The 21,293-nt window shown below is 38.3% G+C and overlaps 1 protein-coding gene across 1 annotated transcript in view; it reads left to right on the forward strand.

The window, feature by feature from the left end:
• Positions 1–11,629: 11,629 nt before the first annotated feature.
• Positions 11,630–21,293, forward strand: part of LOC125232066 (tol-Pal system protein TolA-like) — a 65,511-nt gene continuing 55,847 nt past the window's right edge. Inside the window, exon 1 of the mRNA XM_048137683.1 lies at positions 11,630–12,109. The gene's annotated coding sequence lies outside the window, so the exon portion shown is untranslated. The remainder of the gene's footprint in view (positions 12,110–21,293) is intronic.

Here is a 21,293-nt window from a genome sequence, read left to right on the forward strand (position 1 = left end):
TCAAAACCACCGTCATTAAAAACTAAATAAATAATATAGCACAAGTCAAATTAAAAGTCTAATAGTTAGGTATCTCATAATGATCGTCATATTAAAATGAAATTATGAGCAATTGGTAATAATAATAGTTCAAAATGTCAAGTAAATTATTACAATTTTAATTCCATATATTCATCTACCGAATATAATGGATTTTTCAATAAAAAGTTCCTCAGTTGAAGTTCAAATGCTTCGTCAGAGATTTCAGTTCTTAATTCGGCGGGTAGGCGTTCGTAATAGGTAGGGCCTATCACTCGTGGATTCTTGCATGAAAGTGCCATGCGACGCGGCACTGTTCGCAGTCTTCCCGTCGATCTTATCTGTTTGCCTATAACTTCGACACGTTTGAACGTAGACAAGTTTCTTCTTACGAACATCAAAACTTGAAACATGTATAGGGAAAAGTGCGTCATTATGGAATACTTTTTAAAGAGTTCTTTGCAGTGGCACCTTTGTTCAACCCCAGCCAGTAAACGGATGGCACGTTTTTGGAGAATCAATACTCTCTTGGCATCTGTTGAATTTCCCCAAATCAGTGTACCGTATGACATCAAGGAGTGAAAGTGTGAAAAATAGACGTTTTTAAGCGACTTCCTTGATATCAAAGGTTGTAGTTTTTTCAACGCAAATATAGAACTACTCAACCTATTACAAAGCTGATCGACATGGCACTTCCAATTCAGATTCGAGTCAAGTACAAAACCCAGAAACTTTACTTCGTTACATAACGGCATTGGGCAGCTACTGATACATGGCGGTACCGTGGTGTTGCGGCCCGAGAACATCATGACATTGGATTTTGTTATGTTTAACAGTAGGCCATTTGATGAAAACCATGTCTGTAATTGGTCACAAGCTTCATTTATTCCCTCGGCCAACTGCGCGTGTGTTTTTGCCTTAACAACTACAGTGGTGTCGTCTGCAAATAACACTGAGAGTCCATTTGTGATGGCAGAGGGTAAGTCATTCACAAACAATAAAAATAGCGTATTTCCGGCCGCCGACCCTTGAGGAATGCCTAAATTAATGTAGCCAGTCTCTGAAACATGCCTCTGGCCATTTAGTGGCATCTTAACTACTTGTTGACGGTCAGACAAGAATGATGCAAGCAATTTATGTGCGGAACCATTTATGCCATACATTGTTAATTTATTTAAAAGTAGTTTATGACTAATGATGTCGAAAGCCTTAGACAAATCGCACAGTATGGCAGCCATCTTGTACTTATCATCTAATCCAGTCAAAATGCAGTCAACGATTTTGTGTGCTGCTGTAGTAGTGGAGCGTTTTTGTCTGTAGGCATACTGGTTATCGGTCAGCAATGCATTATGTTCCAGGTACGACATTAAGGAAGACGACAAAATTGACTCAACAATTTTTGACACTGTAGGTACTATAGTTATAGGCCTGTAATTGTTTACATCACTCTTGTCACCCTTTCCTTTATAGACCGGACACACACGTGTATTTTTAAGTACATTCGGATATATTCCAATTTGAAACATGTCATTAACTAAAACTATTAATATGTCAGATAGAATAGGCCAGATACTTATTAATATATTTAAAGATATGTCATATACGTCTACAGTGGTACTGGTCCTTAACATTGACTTTATGGTTTTATCCAGAAGGTCACGAGTAACAATAGGGAATGCGAAGGACGGTATATCAGTGTTGCCCAAGTGCCCACTTACGTACTGCTTGGATAGGTGCTCATCGTTGCTTACTGCATGTATTTTGGCGATGTTTAAAAAGTGCGAGTTAAAAGCATTTGGAATGTCCGCATGGGACATATATGCACCATTGTCTTTATTTTTTATGCAGACCGACTGAGAGGTAGATTGTTTACCTATCTCCTCATTCACAATCTTCCACAACTCTTTTGAGGGATTCATTGTTTCCGCTAGTCTGGTTTCAATGTGATTTTGTCTAGCGCGGAGCGTCTCAGACTTGATAAGTTTCGCGTAATGATCTATGCAGTCCGATATGATAGTATTGTGCGGATATTGACGTCGTAGTGCGTGCAGATCGCGGTGTTTTTGCAGTATCCAAACAGCTCGTCAGTCGCCCACGGAACAGGTGATTTCTTTTTGGACCTTAATTGTTTAACAGGAAAATGTAAATCTATATAATATGTCAATATATTAAATAATTTGTCAAATTTAGAATTAATGTCAATATTATCATCATAAATAAAATTAAAATTATAATAAGATATGTCAGTATAAAATGAATAAATAGATTCAGTATTAAATAATCGGCGTTCAAATATCTCACTTGCTTTGGACTTTTGAACCTCACTTTTCAAAGTAAACACATACCGTACATTATATAATATTAAATTATAGTTATAGTAAAGTTATTTTTGACATTAATGTATTCTTTCTTAGTTACTATTGGTCACGGTACATTTTTGTACGATTTTTGTGTATGACATCAAGTCTTCCATCTTTCGTTATTTGAACATTAGGAGAGATATCTTTTATTTACTACTTTAAATGGTCCGGAATACAGCGCATCCAATTTTGTCCCTGTTTCATTTTTTACTAGTACTAAATCACCTGTTTTATATGTTATAGGATTTACATATGAATCATACTTTGTCTTTCTTATATTCTTACTTAAAAGTAAATTTTCTCGTGCTTCGCTTTGTGACAATTGCAAACGGTATTTTAATTCGCAGGGATAATTGTCAAAATTGTAAAGGGGCTCAACGTTTGATGTAATGTTTAATTACTAGGAAGTGAGCATATTTTTCCAAAAACTAATTCGTCAGGGGTAAACTTCGTTTCAGAGTGTACTGCCGTATTATAGGCAAAACACCAGAAGGGCAGCCACTGGCTCCAAGTTTCTGGGTGATTTTCGGTTTGTATCCGGAGAAAAGACTTCAAATGTTTATGTGTTACCTCAAGTGCGCCAATTGACTGGTGGTGGTATGCTGTCGAGGACAACTTCTTAATCTCTAGCAACTTACATGTTTCTTGGAATATAGTCGACATGAATTCTTGACCTCTGTCTGTGACTATTTCCTTTGGTACACCGTATCTAAGAATAAAATTACAAACTAGGGCTTTTGCAACTTCTGTCGCCTGTTTTGTGTATAATGGAATTGCCTCAATATATTTCGTCAGTTCACATTGCAGTGTTAGTATGTATGAGTACCTATTATCGTCTGTTTCTAACGGTCCCACTAAATCGAGGTAAACCTTTTGAAAAGATGTTTCAGCTGTAGTAGTCAGTGACATGACATAGGTTCTTTTACTGGCAAGGAATACTTATTACGTTGGCATTGACGACCGGTCTGGCGCAGTCGGTAGTGACCCTGCCTGCTACGCCGCGGTCCCGGGTTCGAATCCCGGTAAGGGCATTTATTTGTGTGATGAGCACAGATATTTGTTCCTGAGTCATGGATGTTTTCTATGTATATAAGTATTTGTATATTATATATATCGTTGTCTGAGTACCCACAACACAAGCCTTCTTGAGCTTACCGTGGGCCTCAGTCAATCTGTGTAAGAATGTTCTATAAATATTTCTATAAATATTTATTGATCGCATTTTGCTACGAATTTTTTTACGTCGTTATCAATGCCGGGCCAGTAGTAATATTTTTTGATCTTATTAATCATTCTCTTTACACCCGCGTGTCCACTGCTGGGCAAAAGGTGGAAGTCATTGATAATAAAAATAAATAAAATAAAATAAAATAAAATTCATTTATTTCGGACAATTAAAATCCATATCGTATTACATTAAATATTAAATAAAATAAAATTTACAATTAACAATTAACAAATTACAATACATTACATTATATAATATTAAATTATAGTTATAATTATATTCAATTAAATTAGGTTAAAGTTATATTAAATTAAATTTATTTATTTGGCTCACATGCATGGAGCACCAATGCCTCAAAAGGCAACTGTCCCATCGACTGGCTACTACAGTTAGGAGGCTGTGGCGGCTACCCCGGACCCTGGCGAGCATCGCGGCACAACGCTTGCGAAGTGTGGCATGAAATCCGTCAACACTAGCGTCAGCAAACATACCGGACGCACTACAGTACCGCGGCAGCCGCAACAGCACCCTAAACGCATCGTTGTATTGGACCCGCAGAGCATTTAGCGAACGCTGAGTATATCTTGTCCATAGGCTACAGGTATACATCGATGTACAGTACGATCTAAACAGTGTTATTTTTACTTGGGCTGTACATCGTTGAAACCTGCGCGCTATCATATTCGCTCTCATTGCCAATGCTCTGCGTTCCCTTTCGATGTCGGCATCATCACGCAGGTCTTCGGTTACCAAATGCCCAAGGTATTTGAAAGACGACACCCTCTTCAGTATCTGCCCATTCAATAAAATAGGAGGGACATACGTTGGGCACTTGCCACCCGCTTTAAAAACCATATACTCGCTTTTGAGCGCATTATATTTTAAATTGTGCTGGCGAGCGTACGTCTCACAAATGTCTAAAAGGATATTCAGACCCCCAACCGAGGGGCTCAGCAACACCATGTCGTCAGCATAACTTATATTGTTAAAGCAGACCCTGTCAACATGGCATCCGACATGTGTGTTGCTGAGCTCCCCGATTAAGTCGTTAACATAGAGGTTAAACAGTTTGGGAGAGGTAAGCCCCCCCTGCCTTACCCCGCACTGCAGTCCGTATTCGTCCGAGAACACATCGCCCCACCTAACACTGTTTCTCTGGCCTGTATACCAGCACCTGAAAATACGGGTTAATTCTTTAGGAAACTTGACCCTATCCAGCTTTTCCCATAGTAGGTCATAATTTACGAGGTCAAAAGCCTTCGAGAGATCTAAGAAACACGCGTACACAGGCGTTTTTCTGCGTGTATAATACTCGACAGCCAGCTTTAGACAAGTAATTGCGCTCTCGGTAGACAGACCGGGACGAAAGCCGAACTGAGCGTCATGTAGTTGCAAGAACTTGTCCAGTTGCAAATTGAGCAGGCCGTCGAGCACCCTAGCCACGAAGGTTGCCAGAGAAATAGGCCTATAGTTAGTCTTGTTAGATATATCACCGGTTTTGTTTTTGACGATCGGGACTACTATTGTTTTAATCATGTTCTCGGGCAAATACGAATGACTGATGCAAAGGTTAAACAGCAATGCCAGTAACCTAGGTAAGTTAGGACCAGCAAGTTGCAGGTGCTCAACGCTTAAGTAGTCGTGACCTGGAGATTTTCCCCTTTTCATATCCTTTAGTACTTTAGCAACATCATTGGCACTAAAACACACTTGACGGTCACTTCCAGGTTCAGCGTCGAGCACAGGCATGTCCCTGTCCCCACACAGCGAGGATTTAACACTAAAATGCTCCCTAAACATATTCGCCACCCCCTTAGCATCATTGATACCGTCAACACTGACAGGAAGTCCAGGTCTCGCCTCCATTCGCTTAGTGAGCTTCCAAAAACTACGAAAGTCATTCTTACCGTGATGCGCAGCAAGCAAATCCATTCTTATTTGTTCCTGATGGTTTTGAACCCATCTCAGTCTAGATTTAAATATATTACGGCTGGTGCACATCGCAGTATATATAGGACCTGACTTAGGTCTTCCGCACAAAACCCAGTTCTGGAAGCAAAGCCTGGCCTCCCTATGCGCAGCGCTAACATGCTTGTTCCATCCAATGATCCTACCCGACCTTGATCTACTAGTACTTGTGACCTTTTTACTATGTACTGATGCCTCACATAATACAGTAACAATTTTTTGATACAGTTTATCTAACAACTTATGATGGTCTTGGTTATTACAGCATTTGTCAACACAGGCACTAAGGTCAGCCGGTAAGTCCACTTGGCTTAGCAAAATATTACATTTCTGGGTATATTTTTCGGATTCTAAAGATGTACGCTCACCCCACAACGTTTGTTTTCCCTCTAAATTGATCTTAACATTATAAAGCTTATTAGGTTTAATTACATTAATATTACACTGCACTGTTAAGGGGTAATGGTCCGAACAGAAAACGCCATGGGTAATAGAAATGTCAACAATCGTTTGCAACCCGGCTTTCGTTGTTACGCAGTGGTCTAACCACCGCTCACACCCGTGGGCTTCACTTAAATATGTAAATGAGTCTGAGTAAATACCTAACATATGTAGATCCGCACATATCCAATCCTGTTCGGCACAAAAACTTAACAACTCATTACAAAACAACTCGCCCGGGTGCGCGTTAAAATCACCTAACACGAATACGGTCTCCACGTCACACTCTATAACTATGTTATTTATAGTACTCACGCATTGTACAAACTCGGGCAGATTATCCGCACAGTTATTCGGCATGTACACACTAAACACTAAGATAGCTTTATTACCAGAATCTATCTTGATCGCACTGATTCTGGGGTTATCACATTGAATCACTAATATAGCGGGAAAACGTTGTTTACGCCACAGTAGCGCAGTTCCGCCGTAGGGCCGCCCGCGCAACATACCATACCAGCCGACGAATCGACCGCCGATGTCCCAGTGTACGCAAACTCGTCACTAATCGTGCTAAGAAATGCCATTTCACAGTTCAAAAGCCAGGTTTCCTGTAAGGCTATTACATCCATATTTTTGCATAATTGTCTTACATCGTCGATAGATCGCTTTATACTGCGACAGTTAAATGAGCAAAGACTAATTATATTATTTACAACACTATTCATTGTTTACATTTCTAGACACGTTCGTAGCACTCGCGGTACACGTACCACTTGAACCCGACTGTAGGTTCCTGGTGGGAACGTTCATACGATCATTTTGTTTTATTTTCACAAATCGACGGAAAATAATATTCTCTGGCCATAATGACTCGTCAAGAAACTTATTCACGTACTGACTAGGAACATTAAACTTAAATGCATTGTGGGGCTTACTCTTGTCCTTCATGGTTATTTGTTCCAGTTCAACCCTAATTTGAGTTCTCTCGTAAATGTACTCAACTATGTCTGATTGTGACGTATCTTTGTGCAGATTAGTTATAAGGATGGGTATAGGCCATTCCGCCGCTCTAAACTTACTGCTTGAATTAATACTAGCCGTGCCGGGTTTCCCCGTGAACCAGTTTCTAATTTTCCGCTTAGATCGATATTCCACCTTCTTCCAATCTCCATGTTTTGCTATATCAGCAAACGACAATTTATGACAATTCGTAAGGTTGTGTAAGCTGTCATTGACTTCACTCGGTACATAGTCCTTTTGTTCGAGTGTAGGTGAACCTGCAATACTGTTGCTAGGCGCAGATAATTGAGACCCCGGTTTTATTTCGACCACTGACTGGGGAGAAGATGGTGAAGAGTGTAGTACTGGCCTATGCACTCGCGCGGGCGCAATGTTTACATCGCAGGTTTGTTTGACGCTGTCATGCACTGAGCGCGAGCGGGACGGCGATATAACAGTTTCGTGTACGGGTGAGGGCGACAAACTATCTTCGTGTGACTTTCGCGGCGGCGATGACAAGTCGATCGGCAATAACCCTATTGGCCCACTGTCTAAATTAGCACCACGCTTCACGTTGATATTTGAGTTTCTAACGTTTTTAACGAACAAGTCTGTTTCCTTTGTTCCATATCGGGAATTCTGGTTCGATTTCGATTTAAACGATTCCAATTCATCATGGGTTACGTATTGTGATTTAATTTCTCGCAGCTCATTTTTGAGCACAGTAATATCCTTAAGTAGCGATGACAAATCCACTGAGTCGAAATCCATTGGAGGGAGTTTCTGCAAATCACGCGCGACAAACACTGGAAACTGGTCAGGCTCCGTAACCTTAATCAAGTCTAAAATGTCTTCAATATCACGGCGCTCTTGCCCATCGTTTCTTCTACTAATTTTCCTCTTTTTCGGTGGCACTGATTGGAATAACAATTCCTTTGCAGTTTTAATATCTTGCTTCGAGAAAAACTGTACACAGATTCGACACATACTCTCATCGTCCATAACATGTAGTTTACTAATTAGGTACGCTAAGAGTTCGTTTATAACAACGTCACAATTTTTACATTTCACAATAGCAGCCATGACGACGACGGCTAGCGAATAGCGGTGCGCCCGATGCGTATGGATGCGCGCGCGCGACTGACACGTTGGTCATCTTTATCAAATACCTTTGTTACATTATTTAGAACACATAGCCTAAGCCCTGAATTATGTTCAGTTTTGGTTATTTCCTCTGCCAGTTTTTTAATAAAAATATCGTTGTCATTATTTTTAACTATACACAATTGACTTATGTTTTCTTTCATACACATTTCATTTAATTCCTTCAAAAACTCCGCTCGCGTTATTAGCGGTAATGAGTTGTAGTGCTTTATGTAAATGGTTTGTTTGATGTTGAACATAACATAATGTTTTACTTTCATTGGTAATTATACCTTTTTTTCTCATATTTTCTATGCCTATAGCGTCACTGAAAACAGTGAAAACTAACTCTACCGATTGTTTTGGCTTAAAATGAGTACTTACTACTTTTTGATTCGTGCTATCAGACCTAACATTAGCGTGCACTATATCTGACGGTGGACACATATTTGCCAACTTACGTGCCTGTGCCCTTGTCATGACGTGAATGTCATGAAATTCTTTTAATTGTTCGGATGTTACAGTAATACGAGACAACGCGTCCGCAGCCGCATTATTTGTGCCCTTTACATATTCAACTTCGAAGTCATATTCTTCTAAAACCATTCTGAATTTCATTAATCTACTAGATGGGTCTCTTAGATTAAACAGATAGATTAACGGTTTATGGTCTGTTTTTATTTTGAAAGCTCGTCCGTACAAATATGGACGGAAGTGTTTGATTGCCCATACTATAGCCAAAAGCTCTTTTTCTATAACCGAATATTTTTTTTCTGCTGGATTTAAAGTCCTACTTGCAAAAGCTACTGGTCGTCCATTTTTGTTCGACAATATAGCACCGATCGCTTTATTAGACGCATCGGTTTGCACTATAAACTGATTTTCTTCTGTTAAATTTGGATAATCAAGAACTGGTGGAGTTACTATATGTTCTTTCAATGAATCAAATGATTTCTGGCAATCGTTATCCCAAATAAATGGTGTATTTTTCTTACACAAAGCATTCAAAGACTGCGCTATAGCTGCAAAATTATTAACAAATTTCCTGTAGTAGTTAATGAAAGCTACAAATCTCTTAACCTCTTCTGTATTTTGTGAGCGCGGATAATTTTTCACCACATTTATTTTTTCTGGATCTGGTAATATTCCTTCGTTTGAAATGACGTGACCTAAGTATTTTCTTTTTTAGAAAATCGCATTTTACTGGATTCAATTTTAATTTAACCTCCCGCAATCTTTCGAATACACTGCAAATTTTTGTTATGACTTTCTAAATTTCTACCAAATATAATTAAGTCATCGAGGTAAATTAAGCATTTTTCATAATTTAGTCCAGCTAAGGCGATGTTCATCATACGCGAGAAGGAACTGGGGCTCGATTTTAATCCTTGTGGCATACGAGTCATTTGATATTCCCCTGAGGCGAATGCTGTTAACTTTCTACTATTTTTCTCAAGATCAACATTGTAGTAACCCTGATATAAATCTAAATGGGTGAAATATATGCTTCCAGATAATGATTCCAAGATTTCAGTAATATTCGGCAGTGGAAATTTGTCATCTTCAATAGTATTATTCAGTTTTCTATAGTCTACTACTAGACGCCACTGTTTTTTGCCGTTTTCGTCCAACTTCTTAGGGACTAATAATATTGGGCTAGACCATTCGCTTTTACTGGGTTCTATTATACCTTCTTCAAGCACTTTATCTAATTGACGCCTAACTTCTGCCCTTTGAGAAAATGGTAACCTATAAGGCTTTGTGAATATTGGCTGGGTATTTGGTTTCAAAGTAATGGAGTGTTGATATATGTCTGTGGTAGTTAGAGAGTCTCCAGGTAAATGGAAAATATCCGCATATTTTGCACATATACTCTCGATTGTCAATTGTTCTTCTTTATTGTTGTTCGACGTCCGTTGCGCGCCCCGAGACACGCGACGCTTAAGGTTATGAATCGTGGGTGTTATGCTTTCCAATGATATATCAGTGTCAGTAACATTTAATATTCTTATCGGTATCACTCCATTGACGGGTGCCGCAATTGAATTTGCTACGTATATGCCTTCTTGTATTGTGTCTGAAGTTCAGACACAATACAAGAAGGCATATTCTGTTACAGTTCAGACTCTGAACAAACTACACAATCCTCGTTAAACTCTGTTTCTACATAGTGTACTGATTCGCATCTTTTGGGAATATTTATTGCTGTATTACAGACTGTCGTTATAGGTATAGAAATAAATGTAGCAGCATTTATTTTTAATCTTAATTTATTATATTCGAAATCTATAGTAGCTTTATACTTCCTTAAAAAGTCGCGACCTAATATGCCGTCCGATTCCACCGGCAATGTTCTGAATACGTGGAACTTATGTTGCACATCCCTGTCTCCCAATTTGAGAGTAAGGTAGACATATCCTATCGTTCCTGCCCTTCCACCGACTCCATTTATGACTATGCTCTCAGTGTGGATTGGAATTTTGTGTTTAGCTACATGTCTATATTTGATAGCAGACAACGATGCCCCAGAATCTGCTAGATAGGATACTGACGAAAGGTGTACGTAACAGTCGCTGTCAGTGGCTAAAATTGTATGTTCTGGTTTAGTCACGAAAAAACTGATTTGGGACTTCCGGTACGAGGTTTGCATCGTCTGAGTTATCATCCACCGGTTCGGTCATAATGTTAAGATCATGTTGAGGACGCGTTCCTTGATAGCGTTGGGTATACGTACCTCTGTTTGGGCGGGTCTGCAGATTCTGAGCTCGTGACGTAGATGGCTGTGGCTGTCGTCGCCATTCGCGACTTTGATTCGAATATTCGTAGCTGCGGCCTCTGGAACCGGAGGCAACCCTGTGCCCCCCCCCCCCCCCCCCCGGAATCCCCTGTATCCGTTCCTATTACCTCTGCCTGAATAGAAATAGGTATTTTTATACATACCCATTATTTCTCCCGATGTGACAGTTGTGCCCATTTCATCGTCCTGAGCGCCTTGAATCGCATCCTTGAGGGAGGTATAATTCCTTGCTGAAATTATTGTGCTTAATCTACGATTCCGCAAGCCGTCGGCAAATTGTTTGATTGCATATTTCTCATTAATTTGTTTCAAAATATCGTAACAAGTCGTGTTCCCATCGGCTTGCGTAACCGTAAGGTCAACAAATAAGTTTGTCAACTCCTTCCCGTAGTCTAAAACCGATAAATCATTTTGTCTAATTTTTTGCATCCTACTCTGGATAGCCGTGGCTGCCTTTTTTGGCAATAATTCTGCCCTCATGTCCAAAATCAAAGTTTGTACGGTGTCATATTTAGTCTTCATTTTAAGTTTGGCAGCCTGCGACAATCTACTCTTTAAAACGAAGTTTATTAAATTTTTCTTACACCCAGAGTCAGTGAGAATTGAATCATAATATTCAATATTATCTATTAATTGCTTAGTAGCATTTTCATCTGTCATGCATGGCAGAAGGCTCAAGGCCGTCTTTAAATCGAATGTCGACATGGTTATACTATTTATCTCGCTGGCTCCGTTCACTGGAATATCCTTACATAAATGTACTATCTCGTCATATAATGATATTATTTTCTCGTTAAATTCCTCCAAAACGGGTAAATCTTTCCCGCTTATAATCCCTGAAGTAATTTTAGCGTCAATATCTAATAAACTCGTAGTACAGTGGAAATGTATACCAATAAATTTTATCAATTTCAAAATAAATTTTGCCACTACATGTCCGTGTAATGTTGCTTAAAATGCATGTTATTTAAAAATCCATTTTATATAAATAATTATAGTTTTAGTCTTAGTTAAGTAAGTATATTGCTGTATACCCTAACAGGGTTCATGTGATCTTTTGCTGTAAATAGCCTATTTAAGACCTTGTGTAACACATGATTACAAATGCAATAAATGAATTATGAATTATGAAACTGGATAAGTGGAACCTGGGTAAGTGGAAAACCTCTTTAAGTGGACCCAAGTTCTCGGTCCCAGTCCCTTAGCAACGAATTACCTCTATAAGTGGAATTTTGGGACCTCTATAAGCGGAATCCATTTTTTCGGAAATTTCTTATTTTTACCTCTGGAACTGGAAGCAGTCGTCTCCGAAACCTCTATGAGTGGAAAAGCTTGGCGTTATAAAATTTGTATTTTTAATAAGCCGCCACAAGGAGGTAGTTTGTTTCGTTAACATTATGATTTGTTTTAACTATAAATGTATTTTGTATGAGATTACACTTCGTTCAGTTTGGTTTTAGCTGCGGTGCGGTGCCGTGCTGTTAGATTAAGCAATGCCTAAACACACAATCGTCTGTTTATCTCTTCAGGATAAATTAAAAAAAAAAAAAAAAGATTTTTTCATTAAAGTACAATCGGTATATTGATTTATTTAACCATACTGGTTTCTCTTGCATAAATAAATATTAGGAGTGATTTTGTTTAAATATAAGTTACTTCATATCATAACAAAGGAAAGATATTGTTTTTGTATAACAGTATTGTGGATAATTTACAGTATTGCTTTTTGAAGTCAGGATCACATACCTATTTTTTGTTAATTTATATCTACATGCATATTAAACAAAAGATACATATTTATTTGACCATATACGTGACCTCTATAAGCGACATTACTACCATCGACAACCTCTATTAGCGAGAGCCTCTATAAGTGAGAAAACGCTTTATTTGAACCTGGTTAAGTGGAAAACTGGATAAATGGAAAACCTGGATAAGCGAAACTAAACAGCCGGTCCCTTGCAATTCCACTTATACAGTTTGCACTGTATATCGCTCATATATCGCGTGCGCTTCGTTAGTTTTTTTTTTTGTAAGATTTGACCTGTCCTTCTGGATGGTCCTATTTTAATTAGGTACGTCCTTACGTCCCTCAACTCATTAAACAGTAATTCTAAGATACTTGCCATAAATATATGATCGATATAATACTAATCAATCGAACGTCTTTAATTGAAAGAGTTGAAAGACATTTAACATTACAGTGCTATATATTCCCATCGGGGTGAGTTATAAGTAACTTTCTAATCTACTTACAGTTTCTATGTTGCACTTTCATATTTACCATTTAGCACTATCACTTCACTTTATGAAAATGGAATGCAATTAAGTTCACTTAACTCCCGGATCAAATTAAAGTTCATCAAACGTTGAGCACTCAATGAATCATTCGGTGACCATTTACGGACGCGCGGCAAACATCGGGCACGAGTGGTGTCGTATGGCGGTGGTGGCGCGTGCACTGTACCTACTTTCGTAATTGCAAGTTCAATGCTTCATCCCTATCAAAAAATGTAGACTTGAAAATGTTTCAAATGGATTCAACTTCTTATTCACTTCTTAGAATCACATTAATCACCGTATTATACCCCTGGCTGAACGCCGTCACTGCCTGCGGGGTTCGCTGGTGCACGGCGAAATACTGATCTCCGTAAGGTATTGCGATGAATTTTTCGCGTTATCCATCCCACGTGGCACTTCCGATACAGCTTGATAATGGAGTAGAGTAGACCCAAAATTATGGATAAGACTATTATAGACAACAATATGTTAGTTGTTGTAATGTGAAATTTAAGTTCTTCAACGGAAGCGTTGTTATTGCCTCCCGCGGCGTTCTGCACCACTATTGTTTCTTCGGACTTGGATTGCTGCTTTCCCATTTTGCTGGTATATTTATCGAACGCACACACGTCTGTCACTTTAAGATCACAAAACTGAATTTGAATCATCGTTACTTCGTAAGTGATCTAAATATGTATCCGCCTATAGATAGAGAACGGTCTCATATCCGTATTAGGCACGACGCGTGGATCCGAGAGGGTCGACAACCTGTCACAGTCGCCATGTACGGAGGACGTTGGGAAGGATGTGATTCAAACAAACATTAGGCTCTAACTGAACTGTATTGGGTACAAGGCATGGTTATATAGAGTACATAAGGTTGAGTATACAATGAATATATGTCTTACCACTACAATTTGAACACGAAACATAGTCATTTGTTATACAAGGGGGCAAAGTTGTATTTTAACGCCGAGTGTGGAATTGAAAAACGAGCAAGTGAAAGGATTAGTTGAACCACGAGCGAAGCGAGTGGTTCGAGAATAGAATCCTGAACTTGCGAGTTTTTTAACACACTTACGTTTGCACCCGAGTGTAACACAAAACTTTTCCCCTCACTATAGCGAGGAAACTACAACGCAAAAAAAATGCGTTTATCACTGCTTCCGGTAGTTCTACAGGTGGTAAATCATCTTAATTACTAGATTCACCTACTTTTATCAATTTTAAAGCTGTTAATTTGACTTTATTCAAGGTCAAATTACTTTACCCACTAGTGGATAAAATGCGTTCTTACCCGCTGGCATTGAAGGACAAAACGCGTGTTTCCGAGCTAGTGAGGGGAAAAATAATTAAAACAACACTCACATAAAAACAATAATTAATTAAATAATTATAGCTGAATAAATTATTATGTGACTTTTAATAACATACAGTGGGCTTCAAAAGTGCGTGGCGAATTGATCAATGAATTCATTCACAATTTCTCCATGCAATTCTGCAGCCCACTGTACATCATCATCATCGTCATATCAGCCCTTTATCGCCCACTGCTGAGCATGGGCCTCTCTTCTAGTACGCCACTTTTTCCCAAAATTACACAAGGTACAGAGAATACGATATGTGTGTACTAAGGTGAACTCATCCCTTTGAGAGATCTCTTCCAGCTAATCTTTGAGCAACTGAGAGAGATTAATGAGAAATTGTAGTCAAACACGGCTTTTTATTTTGTACAAGACGCTTAGATTAAAGAGAGGTAGCTAACCCTAGTAAAACTTAACTAAATAATGCATTATGTGCGTCAGTATATTCATGCTACATACAAAATACCTATATATATGAAAATTTTACCTTCCAATAAAATTGATATTATTTTTCCTGGTATAGCCGAGGTCTCCAATAGAGAGGGTACGTCGTAGACATCGCATCGAACCGATAGATTGCGCCACCGTTCGTTGTAAGTCGCTCCGTCGGAATATTAAGCCTACCAGGAAGGCATTACTCAGACCTCGGATATACCAGGAAAAATAATATTAATTTTATTGGAAGGTAAAATTTTCATATTATTTGTTCCGTTGTATATCCGAGGTCTCTAATAGAGACCTGTTTATTATCTCCTGGTGGCGAGTCAGCTGGCGCGCAAGCGTTTGGTAGCCCTATTGGCATATAATAGAAGAATAAGTGAATCAGATGATAAACCGATTTGACCGATATATCAGTCGAAATCGCCTTCGATCTGCGAATATCTCAGTGGCAAAAAACGCCTAAAGAGATTTTCGTGATGACGTTTAGATTTAGTCAGTGAGTCAGTATATAGTTAGATAAATTACATTGTTATACATCGCGGATCAAAACCAGTGAAAAGATGTAGGCGAGGCTGGCTCGAACAAGATACAAAAAACTCAGATTAGTCATAGGGCTTACGGCGAAATTATGGTCAAAAGCTGCACTTTATGCAGAAAGCAAGCCACTTTGCACAGTGATACTAGGGACCAATACAAATGATTTCATCCGAGGAAACACGATTTTCATCCACTAGAATTCAAGATGGCGGACATTTTCCAAAATGGCGGCCTCATATTTTAAAAAAATTATAGAATCACAACGCCTGCACCGATTTTGATGGTTGGGGTGTCTATCAGTTCGTATTGAAGCTTTTATTAATATAAAAAATTAAAAACAAAAAAATTTAAGATGGCGGCCGAATAATAGGAAAAATATGAAATTTTCAAACTTTTTTTTTCATTCTCGTGAAATTTACCAATAAATTTTCTACGATATGGCCACATTTATATATATATTAATTAAACCTGATAATATTATCTACATAATAAAATAAAAATCATGAAAATCCGTTGAGAAGTTTTTGAACTATACCCATTTCAAATGGAGCGCGCGGATTTGAGACGTTTTTGCACGTGATGTAAAAAAAATGGAATCATAACGGCTGCACCGATTTTAATGGTTGGGGTGGCTATCAGTTTGTATAAAAACATTTATTCATATAAAAATTAAAATCATTTACAAAATTAAAGATGGCGGCCGAATAATAAGAAAAATATGAAATTTTCAATTTTTTTTTATTCTCACGAAATTTACAAATAGTTTTTCTACGATATGGTCACATTTTTATTTATTGAAATAAAGTCTGATAATATCATCTGCAAAATAAAACAAAAAACGTTAAAATCCGTTCAGTACTTTTTGAACTATACGCATTGCAAATGAACCGCGCGGGTTTGAAAGAAGTCTCGTACCGCTATACACGCAAGACTGATTATTTATTTTGGTCACCACTTACTATATTACTATTCAGAATCAATGTTTTTAGTATTTATATACATTATTAGTTTTTTATTCCGAGTTTAGGTATATTTAGATAACCCCCGTAAACGTTGATGGTCATAATTTTTATTTTAATACGTAAAAGAACTTAAATAGGTACACATAACATTTGCATCACTTCTCTTTTTCAAGGCTAGAGATAATCTCCGACAACTTCTGTAGGGGGCTACGGAAACATATATTAATACAAACTTATTTTTTGCTTCTCGTCTAGGTTATACTGAAAGATAGAAGAGTGATTCAAAATAATATCAAAACACAAGGAAATAATGAATAAATAATAATTTATAATATCATTTTTGCAAAATACTTTTTATTTTGGCAGCTGCCTGTGCAAATGTTACATTGCATTATTTGCATTGCGTAGGGTAGACCCACAACACGTACAGCGTATTGTTTCGCAGCCTGTTTCACAACCGCAATTGTCCAAGTATTCCCATTCATACCATATCTCCCTGTTTTCAGACCACTGCAGTACCCAACTATCATTGTACGTCTTCCAACCCCAGGATGATGGCATAGGCACAGAAGTAATATCCAGAATATGGGGCGTTGTTATACGACACGGAGCGCAAGTGCTGCCGATGTTGGTTACTAATTTATTTTTAGTGGTAAACAGTTTCTGGCTCACTAAGTTCAGGTGAACTTTTCAAGCATGGCGATTATTCCTCCAGGACGACTTTGTAGTTACTGCGATGTTTCTATCAAAGCTGGTATAACTTCAGGGTGTGCAAACAATGTTTTAGAACATGATTTTTTTCTTTTGTATTGAAAAAAGAAGTGGTGTCAGACGTAAAGACGTGAAAACCACGAAGAGCAGTCGGTCTTCCAGGATCCAAAGTGTTGGCTATTTTATAACTTATACTCTGGCAGGTTATTCTCATTTAAAATATTAAGAAAATATACTAGATAAGACTTGGAAATTTCCCAATATAATTAGTTCCATAGATCCCATGCTTAAATGCCAAATTGGGACCGTTCTTAACACATATTTTAGTGAGCAAGCATGGACTCAGGCCTGTTTTCCGGTATGGTTTGGCGGCTTAGGCACTCGTAAAGTGTCGTTTTGCCGACATTCCTGCCTCCATTTACATCACGTCCGATCTCGCAAGTAACATCTTGAAAGCCCCCACGGCTACAAACTGCGAGATAAACTCAAACAACAAAGGGCATGGGACACTAGTACCCGTTACCACCCTGAACTCACTCGAGGCCTCTTCATGAGGCAAAGACCTTTCGGGCTCTAAGCTAGGTCCAAACCCGAATCTGGCCACTGACTTTGCGTCTATCCTTCACCCGTACTTCAGACTCCAGTAGTTTTTATTTAAATACCAAGACATTTGTATCGGAAGATCTGATCCTACACGTGAGTCCCTGTTCCGCCATATCTTTTGCGCGAGGTACAATGAGGCTATCAGCTTCTTCCGATTACGTTCCTATGGTTTACCCTGAAATAGCAGAGCAAATGTTCTCTGAGGAAGTAAATTGTTTAGAAAAAAAAATCACCACACTAATAACATCAACAGGCTACAGTTTCTGGAACAAGCCTTGTTGGTTGTCATACTAACATAACAGTGTGTTCCTGGAGGAATAATGGCCAAGCTTGAAAAGTTCACCTGCGGCCTATATGATCCGCAGACTCCACATTTATCGGTGAACTTGGTGCGCAAGGAACTGTTTCCAACCAAAATTAATAACCAGCATCCCACCAACATCGTCAGCACTACAAAACATACCTACGCTCCTTTTCGTATAACAAGCAAACCATCTCGAAACGTAGACTAAGTAGACGAGAAGCAGAAAATAAGTTATTTTATACATAGATATTTCTGTAACCCCCTACAGAAGTTGTCGAAAATTATCTCTGGAGTCCTCGGAAAGGACAATTGCTATTAATACAAATTTTATGTTATGTGCATTTAAGTTCTTTTACGTATTAAAATAAAAATTATGACCATCAAAGTTTACGGCGGTTATCTAAGGGCCAGTTGCATCAACCACATTTGACAGACACATCATCGTCACGCAGCAGAGGTCTATGGAACTTCCCATACAATACAATTTATCGTTTGGTGCAACCGGCCCTAAATATACCTAAACTCAGAATAAAATACTAATAATGTATATAAATACTAAAAACATTGATTCTGAATAGTAATATAGTAAGTTGTGACCAAAATAAATAATCAATCTTGCGTGTATAGCGGTACGAGACTTCTTTCAAACCCGCGCGGTTCATTTGCAATGCGTATAGTTCAAAAACTACTGAACGGATTTTAACGTTTTTTGTTTTATTTTGCAGATGATATTATCAGATTTTATTTCAATAAATAAAAATGTGAACATATCGTAGAAAAACTATTTGTAAATTTCGTGAGAATAAAAAATATTGAAAATTTCATATTTTTCTTATTATTCGGCCGCCATCTTTAATTTTTTTAAATGATTTTAATTTTTATATGAATAAATGTTTTTATACAAACTGATAGCCATCCCAACCATTAAAATCGGTGCAGCCGTTATGATTCCAATTTTTTTTAAATCATGTGCGAAAACGTCTTTCAAATCCGCGCGCTCCATTTGAAATGGGTATAGTTCAAAAACTACTCAACGGATTTTCATGATTTTTATTTGATTGTGTAGGTAATATTATCAGGTTTAATTTAAATACATAAAAATGTGGCCGTATCATAGAAAATTTATTGGTAAATTTCACGAGAATGAAAAAAAAAAGATTGAAAATTTCATATTTTTCTTATTATTCGGCCGTCATCTTATTTTTTTTATGATTTTATTTTTTTCTATTAATAAGCGCTTCAATACGAACTGATAGACACCCCAACCATCAAAATCGGTGCAGCCGTTATGATTCTATAAATTTTTAAAAATATGAGGCCGCCATTTTGGAAAATGTCCGCCATCTTGAATTCTAGTGGATGAAAATCGTGTTTCCTCGGATGAAATCATTTGTATTGGTCCCTAGTATCACTGTGCAAAGTGGCTTGCTTTCTGCATAAAATGCAGTTTTTTTCCGTAAGCCCTATGACTATTTCTGACTGCACACAAATAAAGTGTAAATCGCTTCACCAAACCAAACCTAACCGCTACATTAATACGCTAAGAACCGTCGTAGCAACTGGGTTTGGTCAAACCGGGTTGAAACCGGTTCACGTAGAAAATCAAACCGTTCAGCCCGGTTTGGCACATTTCTAGTGGGTAGCTGGTGGCGAGTCGGGGCGCGCGCGCGGAGCCTTCTGTTGCAGGTGGGGGAAAACGGCACTACCAACCAACATCGCGGCGGTGTGACACCGGAGCGACTTACAACGAACGGTGACGCAATCGATGGGACGTCTACGACGTACTCTGTCTATTGAAGACCTTGGATATACAACGGAACAAATAATATATATATTTAATTATTTATATATGTATGTAATCTATCTGACATGAAAACTTAACATGCTAAACAACAAACATAACGAAGATAACAATATGTAGATATAGGACCCAATTTCTTTGGTCCACAATGGCCGCACGCCTAACGAGGCACTGCCTCCGTTCCAGGGACCGGACAACCCCTTCCGCGCTACAAGCCTTTCATTGGGAATCCCTAACGTAAGGACGACCCAATCGAGAGACTCTCCCTTTCGAACTGCAAGCCCATTCATTTGACTAGCCCTTACAAAAAACTTAGCAAAACAATAAAGCTAGCCCTGTGCATTAGCTTACCGCTATCCGATACGGCTTGCAATCCTTTAATAAGGGTTACCCTTATTTTAAGCGCTATTTATAAGGCTTTCCCTTTTGTTAAAGCGTAGTCGAGCCTTGCGTGAAAGAGACAGGATTAAGAATCTAAGCTAGTGTAAGAACAGGAAGGAAAATGCGCTGTTGCCACTGTTGAAATGAAAGGAAAATGCGCTGTTGCGCTGTTGAAATCCCAAAAGAAAACATATTGTTAATAAATATCTATCGGCCCGGTTCCTGAAATTGAAACGTTTTTCAAGCAATTAGAAAAATTATTGTGTAACATACATCAAAAACATAAAAATAAAAGAATCGTTATAGTGGGGGACTTTGGCATGACCCTCGTATATCTAACGTTCATTATAGCTGCTGAACGTTAGTAACATGAAATTATATATATTAACGTTATATCTCGTGGGACGCACCCGCATTTCTGCGACGCGAAACGAAATCGAAACGCCGCAGAAAGGCAGTCTGGCTGGCTCTGTCGCGCCAATACGCAAGATACTCGTAGCTACGAAAGAGATAATCGTGAGCGTTTCGTGAGCGTTTGTGCATTCGGCTACGCACACTGGACATACAGGACAAGTATTTATTTGGGTATGCTGTGAGAGTATGCTATGACTGTTTATATTCATATCCGTGGGATTTCATCTATTTAGGTACCTATATATTTCTCCTCCCGATGTTAAATAAGGTAAGCTCATTTTAAGCTCTTCATGACAATTTCGGAATAGGAATTTACTTATAGAAAATACAAACATTAATTTGTAATGTCAAATAGTCGAGGGGTTGAAATTAAAGATCAGCCCCCAGGTATGTACATTACGTCTCAGCTTTTACGAGATTTTTAAGTTTTTAAAAGTTCAACAGCCACTAAGTAATATGATGAATTTTTCGTGGAGATATCTAAACCAAAATGGGATTTCTGTGATGCTGATGAATTGCTTTGGCACCTCCTAGAATA

The sequence above is a fragment of the Leguminivora glycinivorella genome, chromosome 1 (genome assembly GCF_023078275.1).
Source record: "Leguminivora glycinivorella isolate SPB_JAAS2020 chromosome 1, LegGlyc_1.1, whole genome shotgun sequence".
Classification (NCBI taxonomy): Eukaryota; Metazoa; Arthropoda; class Insecta; order Lepidoptera; family Tortricidae; genus Leguminivora; species Leguminivora glycinivorella.